We start from the raw sequence: 10,277 nt of genomic DNA, 5'->3' as shown, positions 1-10,277 counted from the left end.
AGGGGGTGGAGGGGGATAAATGCAGAAAAAGAGAAATAACAGTTTAAAAAAGCGACAGACGTAATAATTTAGGAGGTAAAAACGTTTGTTTCTTAATTTGCTTCTTGGCAGTAGCTTAAGATTATAACTCGCCAGACCTCTGAGTCCGTATTTCATTTTACTATTATCTCGATCGGGGTTTGGATCAAATCCAAACAATTTACTTATATTGAATGCCCCTCCCTTCGTTAGAAAAAAGTGGGGTAAGACAAAAGATACGCAGGCAATACTATTTTAAAACTAATTGCTTCCAACTTGTTTAACATTTGATTTCAGTACCAAATGAAATCATAAATGATTATTCTATATTTATAAAAGCCCGAAGTGATAAACAATATACTTGTATGTTTCTGATGACTTAAATTTAAAGTCTTGTTTTGCTTGCTCTTAAAGCTCGAGTTACATCTAGGACATATTTTTAAATACAAAGTTTATAAGCCAATTTCTTACTCAGAAGGGGTCATATATCTGAAGTTGAGACGAACACGTGGAAAACTAAAACACACATGTGTACTGTAGACCTGTTTCAGTAGCAGACATTCACTATGTACATACAAAATGCATCGCCGTGCACCCCTCAGCGTGCCTCTAGCACGTTTCCCAGGATTCAAGCAAAAATGGCGAACATTTGGAACCGTGCTGTAGAGTTATATATACGATGTTTACAGAACACGGGAGTATGATATATGAGGTAAGAATGCTTTCCCTTGCAGATGAAGTTATATTTTGTAAATATGATATAATATAGCTCGCTCGGAAGTTTTAGAGAACTCCGAGACGTACAAGAAATGTGGGCACGTGCTCTAGTTTTGTTTTACAACAACATGGCTGTAGACTCTCTACGTGGTACAGATGCTGGAGTGGGGCAACTTCCGGCTACACTGTTTGTTTTGACGGAGTTTCAGACCAAACAAAGATCAAATTACATTGTTTCATGTAACGGAGGAAAACGGCAAAGATGTTCTTATGTGATAATGCTACTTGATACATGTAATTCAAAAGACGTTTAATGTATCTGTCCATGCAAGCTTAACCAAAGAATATAGCCTTTTTGTCGTCTACATTAGATATATGGAAGGGAAGTTTAAAGGCAATCTTTCAAAAATTGTTTTTCTTGATCTACAAGCATATAGATGATACTCATAATTTTTCTATGTACTGAATTAAGATTGAAGTGTGAATTTGATGAAGTTTAACGAATTTAGAATCAATTTCATTTAATGCTATTGATTGAACTTGTACACCCATAGGCATGAGTTGCTAGACTTATTCAAAATTTGTCTTTAGACAAAAGGATAGTAAATTGTTATACATGTAAAACCTGCAGAACCTGGTCACTGAGCAAACAAATAGTGCATCTATTCAAAATTTTATTAATTATTTGAAACATGAATACTGTATTTTTGTAAGTTTCATTGCAAAAAAAGCACATAAGATTCAGAGCATTTTAGCTCAAATCAGTTTGTTTCCATTTGATTTGAAATGATAAAAATCATTTGAAGACCTGCAGGAGATACAACTATATATTTGTGCCAGTAACCTATGGTTTTGAAATAGAATATTAGACCAAAGCATCAGTCAATTTTTTAAATCATTTTAATTAGTCATTTTATTATTTTGTTGATTTTTTTGCCCATGTCTTATTTGAAGATACTTGGGTCAAATGATAACAGGTTTACTATTTCCTAGTAAGGATCGTCAGAGTGCTGTAGTTTTACCTGTGCTTTACTTGAAGCTTTCATCATATCCTTAACACCTGTAGTCAGGTAGAATATGTTACCCTCTTTAATTTCTATAAAAAGAACTTTAACTTTTATCTTTACCCAGCTTATGTGTAGGAAGTGTTCAGCACAGATTTGAGTAGGGGACATTGTCCTTCAGAACACACAGATGGTATCACCAATCACCTCGTTCCTGGTTAGCTTAATTACAGTTTTAGACAATATTCTTATTTCTTGCAGTGTTTGTTTTTCTTACACCAAATTGTTAATATTCAAACATGAAAAAAATATTCAGATTGCAGAAAAATAGTCATCTAACTAAAGAATTTATAAAAAATAATTGGTTGAAAGAAAACATTATTTCATGATTTTGGTCATTAAACTAACTGTGCCATGAGTATTATTTGCAGATATCTTGTCAACATTGGGCTAACTAGTTAAAAAACTTCTCAATCAGTGTGATGTATTAATAGCATTACTCTTCAAGCATTTTTACTTTTAAGAAAATCAGAAAGGTTTTATTTGTTCAAATGTGGAACTGTAAAGAATTAAAAACTGTCTTGTTTTCTTACTCGCAACTGTTTGACAAGGCGCTCATACATCGCTGGGCCAATAAAGGCTTTAATTAGTTCAAAAGATACAAAGAATGGAACACATTGCCTCGTGTAGCAGAGAATTTTTTTATTAAGGATTTCTGGCTAACTTGTATTATGGTCATTACATATGTGGCTAACTTTTGTTAGCATACAGCTGTTTACTACAGCACAAATGTAGGACAGATCCATTAAAACGATTCACAGATGAATAGTAAAGTCACAGTTCTACATCCTGGATCTTACACACAGTTTTTATCAACAGGTGAAACAAATGCAGGTTTGTATGTTAATATATTTAATGATGAATCACTACCTCTGTTTCAAAATTAATAATGTTCGTAGGAAGATATGAGAAAATCTTGAACACTTTGAAGTTTAATTTGTTTGTAACTTTATCTTTAGCGGTTCCCATTTTCAGATTTAGCTAATCTCTTGCACTGAATTGAACCCAATGGTTATTGCTGTAAGAAGACAAACACTTTTTTTGTCATATTTTGAATATTTTTAGAAAGAGCCTAGAAAATTTAACTATCTCTATTAATGCAATGGTGTTGGGTTTTTTTTACCCCTAGTACCATATTTGACCCAATAAATGCAAACATTCTTATAAACGCCCCCCCCCCCCCCAACTCCTCCATTTTAGGCACTTATTTCAAATTAATGTAGACTGAAAATATGAAGACATCAATAGTTCAATGTGTTGTTATACCACTAGTTTCTATATCAATTACTTTTGCAAATTTTTGGACTACTTTATGCAATAACTTTGAAAGGCTTGTCCAAATTTTGTTTTATTAAGTGCCCCCTTATTTGTTTCAATTTTTTAAGCACCCTGGATATTTATTGGGTTGAATACTGTTTGTGCACGCCAGTACTAGCAGAGCCTGTGTTTTAGTATCCATATGGAAATTTGGTGCCATTCACAATTACAATCAAACCTGCCTACAATGACTGACCAAGGAACAAGGAAATATGGTCATTAATGCCAGGTTGTCTGATCCAGAAAATGTGCACTTGGTCTTATTATGGAGATGGTCTCTTTATAGAGGTGGTTGCTAAGACAGGTTCTATTGTAAATGATTTTGTATAAGAGGGTGATTCGAAGTTTTAATGTCTTGAGTGAAATGCTTTGAAAAAGCTAATTTGATCCCTTTCTCTGTGTATTGGATTTCTGTAGGGAAATTGTTTCTTAACCCATTCTGATCAGATGGATGAATGGCTATTCAAATTGGCATTCCTATATGATCCATCCATATTCCACGTGCTCCTAAATAATTCTTGGTTTTTTTTTTTATATATATATTTCAAAACCTACTGAATATGTGTGTTCCCTTTATATTGGTCTTCAGTATAGTCCTGGGGCCCCATTGGCTGAGTGGTTTTAAAGATGTTCCGAATATTTACCACAAGCCCTCCACCTTTGGGTCCTAACTTCAAATCCTGTGTGGGTCAGTTGTCAGTTACTGACTGTTGGTTGGTGGTTTTTCTCTGGGTTCTACGGCTTTCCTCAACCTCCTAAACTTGACACATCCTTTAACGAACCATGTAGATAATAGGATGTTGTGCATGTAATTGATTTTTTACCAAATCAAAACCAAAATCGCTGACACATGATTTTCTTAGACTTTGAAGTGAAGCATTCATACGATTCCTTTGGACTTGACTCTTTTACATTCAATGCCTACTGCTTTGGCCGAAATTATTTGAATTTTGTGCTGAGCATTGTGAATATTTGACACTGGTATGTAAAAACCCTGTCCTGCAGGTTGAGCGTTTGAATTGTACCTACTGCACCTATTGCATGATCGTAAAAGGCGGCTAAATTTAGGATCTTATCTTTTCTCTTCTTCCTTACTGACTTTGTTTCCTAATGCCTCCCTTGGCACAGCCTCACTTTTTGCCTTGAGTTGAGCGTTCGTCCCTGTGAGGAAGGCTCTGGGTTCTGTCCCCTGGCCGAGACACACCAAAGTCTATAAAGGTTGTAGTATCTGCTCCTGCTTAGTGCTCAGCATAACGGGAATGAGACGACTGGTTCGTCCGTTGTCAGTATAATGTGACCAGGAGGGGGGTGTTGCTTGTTGTCTTCGGCGGCATGCTTCAGTGATATAGCTCTATAAAAAGGGCAACAGTTCCACTATACAAAAAGACACAACACAAACATACCACAGTCTCCCAACACATGCAACTCGCACTTCACACACGCTACACACTTCATACATGGGAGGCCGTCCTTGCATGACACTGGCTTTTAATACATGATTAAACAAACAAACGTGCATGAACAAACCTGGCTTTGGAATGAAGTCTTAGGGTCAAACACGAATATAGGAGAAATGAATTAAATGTAGCAGATCTGGACCATTTAAATTATGTTGAGGAGATTGCTCAATTGGTAGTGTTGGGAGGTCCATTATTTAAACCCCAATCTGGCAGTGTATTTTTGGGCTACTTTTGCATATGGGCTGTGACCAAACCTTGTTATATAAGTGCTGTGAATGCATCGGAATACCTAAACCTGGGTTGTGAAATTATGAGTACTTGGTCTGAAAAATAAAAGAGGAGAGAAGGATGATCTGGATCAGGTGGATCACCATTAAATAGATCACGAAGAGATCGGGAGAGATCCAGTTGTTGTTTTAAATTTGAACTCTTGCCTGGCTGTGCATGTTTCCACTCCTCTTACATTTTAAGGCTGACCATACCAAAAAATAGTGATGGCGGAAACTAAAAGTTAAGAGTACCAGGAGAAAAACTACCAACCAACAGCTGGTACCTCTCACAATGTGACCTCAAACTTGTGACCCAGGGTCTATGGGGTGATTTCAGTACAGCTTACTACCTTTATCACATCATTAGCCAACAGACTATAGTCGACACTAGACTTGAGGCCAGAATTGGAGTCAACAGAGTAGTTAAAGTGACACCAAGACCAGGCTTATATCTGACACTGTTACAGCTTTAGACAACGATAAAGTCTTAAGCCATCAATATTACATTTATATGTAGATTTTGTTTCACTAACAAGCTTGTTGGGCATTTAAAAGGCCTTCCTGCTGGCTTTGGTAATTCAAAATATAATTGATATTTGCATTTCTTGTTGCAATACATTTTAAAACAGCTAAGTTTTACAGCAGTAACATATTATTATGGGCGTATCTGGTTACAGATATGTAGAGTTTACCATTAACTTAACAGGTAACAGATCTAGATCTCCTGAGCACTGAAGGATGAGACTTTACTTTTAAATTCAGAGTTTTGGGGGTATTTATCCTTCCTAGAGATGAATGTATCTGAAACATACTAACTAAATTCTTTTGCTTTCTATATGCACCTATAAAGGGTGTACCCGTTTTCTGAGGTTGAAAAAAGCTAGAGTTTCCAGCGGAAAAACCAATGACCTTTCAACAGCTTCTGACAAATGTGCTTTATAGGTTTTAAAATGTCAGTGGAGTATTGGTTGTAGAATATATCAGGTCGTCTAATTGTTAAGTTATCTACCTGCTTCCCCTATTGCATGATCGTAAAAAGCGACTAAATTTAGGATCTTATATCTTCTCATCATCCTAACTGACTTTATTCTTCCTATTGTCTAGACCTATTGACACTGCCTCACTTATGGCCTTCTATTGACTGCTCGCCCTTGTGAGGTAGGCTCTGGGTTCTGTCTTCTGGCGGTGACACACCAAAGTCTATAAAAGTGGTAGTTTCTACTCCTGCTTAGCGTTCAGCATACTCCGGGGGGAACAGAGAGTGTTGCTATGTGTCTTTGTTTGGCTGCATGCTTCAGTGTTATAGGACTATAAAAAGGGCAAGAGTTCCACTATTCAAGAAGACGCAACACAAATATACCGCAGTCTCCCGAAACATGTACCACACACTTCATATGTGCAATACACAGCATACATGGGAGGACGTCCTTACATGACCCTGGCTGTTAATAGGACGTGAATATCGTCAACCAACTCTCTGTTCAGTGAAGGTTGATTAAAATATGAAACAAATGTTAGATCTACCTGGGGTACTACCTGTAGAGTAGTCCAAAATGATGTACGTATTTACTAACTTGCAGATAAAAGAAATTATGCATACCAGAACTGAACGTTGAATTGAGTCCGTGTCGCATTACCTTAAAGGCTTTGGCCTGTATAAAGGTATGTCCACCCTGTCAGTGTATTAATCCCTCCAGGTAGGGGGCCTATACATATTATGGTATCCTTGCAAATTGTATCCTTGTTTATTTTTTGTGATTAAAAATCAATTCTTTGTAGGTATGACAGAAATCCCAGAAGTCAAACTTGTTAAGCTCATATCCATACTTTGATTTTGATACAGTCATCAATTCAAGGTGATACAGGAATGTATTTAGCCCCACTTTCTGACTTCTGATTTGTTTATTAGGCCCTGTTTAAGGCATGGTGTGGTCATAATGAAACCTTATAGATATCTAAAACAAAAAGAAAAGAATTAGTATGTTCAATTTCTGGAATATTACTTTTTTTTTCTAAACAATATATTTTATTTTCAGAAACGAAGACATTTTCTTCTACAAGTCTTGTCCTCTCGCAGGAGGGCTTTCATATATCATTCTCTTTTCATTCTTTATTTTCAATCAATCAAAATATCTCTTTCATGCTATTTCACTTTCTTTCTATTTGTTTATTTGTTTATATTTTCCTTAAGGCAATCCGAATAATTATTACAATATTTATATGTATATTGTATCAGGGTATATATAAAAAAAAATGTTTCGGAATATATTTCTGGAATATTACAAAGGAGTGTGAAAGGAGTAAATATAAATACACTTTATCCATATGTGGGTTGGAAGTAGACACATTTAGCTAAAAAAAACAAGCAACTACAGCATTCAGACCTGTATTCCTTAAATACCTAATTGACATTGCTCGCTCTTATGGTCAGTTGGCTTGATTAGGCCAGAGTCATTTAAGTGTGTGCCAGGTTTATTTGTTGAGGAAAGTCAGAGTACCTGGAGAAAAATTGCTGACCAGCAGTCAGTCACTGGCAAGTGCTCCTTAATGGATTCAAACATGTGACCCAGAGGTGGAGAGCTTGTGGTAGTATGTACATCTTAACCCCTCGGTCACTGTGAATCTAAGTCACTAAACCTACAAAGGAAAAGTCTATAGAGTGATGAACAATACTCACAGTGCAACTGTAGTGGATATTTTAACTAGGTCAACCATCACTGACCACTTTGATCAATAGTAGAACATCCACATATAAAGTGTTAAAGGTTTATCTTGGATTTGAACCTTGCCTGGCCCCTACATTTTCTCCGTCTATCTGGGGTTTGAACGTGGTCTGGCCCCTACATTTTCTCCATCTATCTGGGGTTTGAACATTTTCTCCATCTATCTGGGGTTTGAACGTGGTCTGGCCCCTACATTTTCTCCATCTATCTGGGGTTTGAACCTGGTCTGGCCCCTACATTTTCTCCTTCTATCTTGGGTTTGAATGTGGTCAGGCCCCTACATTTTCTCCATCTATCTGTGGTTTGAACGTGGTCTGGCCCCTAAATTTTCTCCATCTATCTGGGGTTTGAACGGGGTCTGGCCCTTACATTTTCTCCGTCTATCTGGGGTTTGAACCTGGTCTTGCCCATACATTTTCTCCGTCTACCTTCGGTTTGAACCTGGTCTGGCCCCAACATTTTTTCCGTCTATCTGGGGTTTGAACCTGGTCTGGCCCCTACATTTTCTCCGTCTATCTGGGGTTTGAACCTGGTCAGGCCCCTACATTTTCTCCATCTATCTGTGGTTTGAACGTGATCTGACCCCAAAATTTTCTCCATCTATCTGGGGTTTGAACGGGGTCTGGCCCTTACATTTTCTCCGTCTATCTGGGGTTTGAACCTGGTCTTGCCCCTACATTTTCTCCGTCTACCTTCAGTTTGAACCTGGTCTGGCCCCAACATTTTTTCCGTCTATCTGGGGTTTGAACCTGGTCTGGCCCCTACATTTTCTCCGTCAATCTGGGGTTTGAACCTGGTCTGGCCCCTACATTTTCTCCTTCTATCTTGGGTTTGAACGTGGTCAGGCCCCTACATTTTCTCCATCTATCTGTGGTTTGAACGTGGTCTGGCCCCTAAATTTTCTCCATCTATCTGGGGTTTGAACGGGGTCTGGCCCTTACATTTTCTCCGTCTATCTGGGGTTTGAACCTGGTCTTGCCCATACATTTTCTCCGTCTACCTTCGGTTTGAACCTGGTCTGGCCCCAACATTTTTTCCGTCTATCTGGGGTTTGAACCTGGTCTGGCCCCTACATTTTCTCCGTCTACCTTCGGTTTGAACCTGGTCTGGCCCCAACATTTTTTCCATCTATCTGGGGTTTGAACCTGGTCTGGCCCCTACATTTTCTCCGTCAATCTGGGGTTTGAACCTGGTCTGGCCCCTACATTTTCTCCATCTATCTGGGGTTTGAACCTGGTCTGGCCCCTTCATTTTCTCCGTCTATCTTGGGTTTGAACCTGGTCTGGCCCCTACATTTTCTCCGTCTGTCTGGGATTTGAACCTGGTCTGGCCCCTACATTTTCTCCATCTATCTGGGGTTTGAACCTGGTCTGGCCCCTACATTTTCTCCATCTATCTGGGGTTTGAACCTGGTCTGGCCCCTACATTTTCTCCATCTATCTGGGGTTTGAACCTGGTCTGGCCCCTACATTTTCTCAGTCTATCTGGGATTTGAACCTGGTCTGGCCCCTACATTTTCTCCATCTATCTGGGATTTGAACCTGGTCTGGCCCCTACATTTTCTCTGTCTATCTGGGGTTTGAACGTGGTCTGGCCCCTACATTTCTCCTTTCCTGTTAGCTGTGTCTTTAGTGGCATATGTTATGTTTCCTTTTAAAGTCCTATAGTCCTGACTCCGATTTTTTAAAACAAAAATACAGACTCGTTAAGTCAAAACTTAAGTTTTTCTCCATATGTAATTTATGAGAAATTTTTTTACTTACAGCAAGTTTGATTCGAGAAATCGGGGTCTGAACTTTAGCCTATAGCTTGCTATGATGAAGAGTTACAAAGTTCGTTCAAACAAATGACTTTAACATTCAAGCAAGTTCATAGGTAAATATCTTTAAATTTCTTTTTGTCATTAACCAAGAGGCTAAGAGACCTGATGTTGGGCCTGCGACATGTTTGGATGACCTTTGAGGGCAGGAGGGGTGGGGCCCAATAGGGGAAATAGAGGTAAATCCTTTAAATCGCTACTTGTCCTCGAGGTCTGTATGGATTGTAACTAAATTTTCCCTGAAACATCCCTCAGGGAAGGGGAACAGAGTTTGTATGAATTTTGGCTCTCTGACCTCTGGGGACAGGAGGGGGGGGGGGCCCAATAGGGGAAATAGGGGTAAATCCTTTAAATCGCTATCAGTCCCTAGAATTCTGCATGGATTGTAACCAAATTTGTCTAGAAACATTCTTGAGGGGAGGGAAATAGAGTTTGTATAAGTTTTGGCTCTGACCCACTGCGGACTGGAGGGGCATGTCCTGATAGGGGAAATAGAGATAAATATTTGAATTCCATTAGAAAAGAAGCAATGAACATGTATTCAGAACAAAACTTGGCATTACAAACCAGGTGAGTGATAAAGGCCCTCTAGACCTCTTGTTTCTCTGAAACTTAGCATTGACTAACATTCATAGTCAAATAATATTGATAGTACCATTATATGGGTGGGATTCAAAATTAAACTAATCGTCTCGTCAATTTAGCTATTTCTAATTGTAAGAATTTTTTTTTTTATAATTAGTTAAAAAAAAAATCCAAGTGGCCTTTTGTTTTACCTTTGTTCTAGGTAATAAGTGTTTAATAACAAAAAATCCATTATCAGAAATAGCAGATGTAGAATTAAACAAAAACTATGACTTTCTGATGATCTGTTGTGTTAATTAAAATAG

The 10,277-nt window shown here is 38.1% G+C and overlaps 1 protein-coding gene across 1 annotated transcript in view; it reads left to right on the top strand.

The window, feature by feature from the left end:
- The first annotated feature begins 597 nt into the window (after positions 1-597).
- LOC138325402 (eyes absent homolog 1-like) overlaps positions 598-10,277 on the top strand; it is a 131,331-nt gene continuing 121,651 nt past the window's right edge. The window contains exon 1 of the mRNA XM_069271053.1: positions 598-730. The gene's annotated coding sequence lies outside the window, so the exon portion shown is untranslated. The remainder of the gene's footprint in view (positions 731-10,277) is intronic.

This window comes from Argopecten irradians, chromosome 6 (genome assembly GCF_041381155.1).
Source record: "Argopecten irradians isolate NY chromosome 6, Ai_NY, whole genome shotgun sequence".
Taxonomy (NCBI): domain Eukaryota; kingdom Metazoa; phylum Mollusca; class Bivalvia; order Pectinida; family Pectinidae; genus Argopecten; species Argopecten irradians.
The sequence above is the reverse complement of the archived record's forward strand: the minus strand, read 5'-3'. Positions and strand labels throughout refer to the sequence as shown.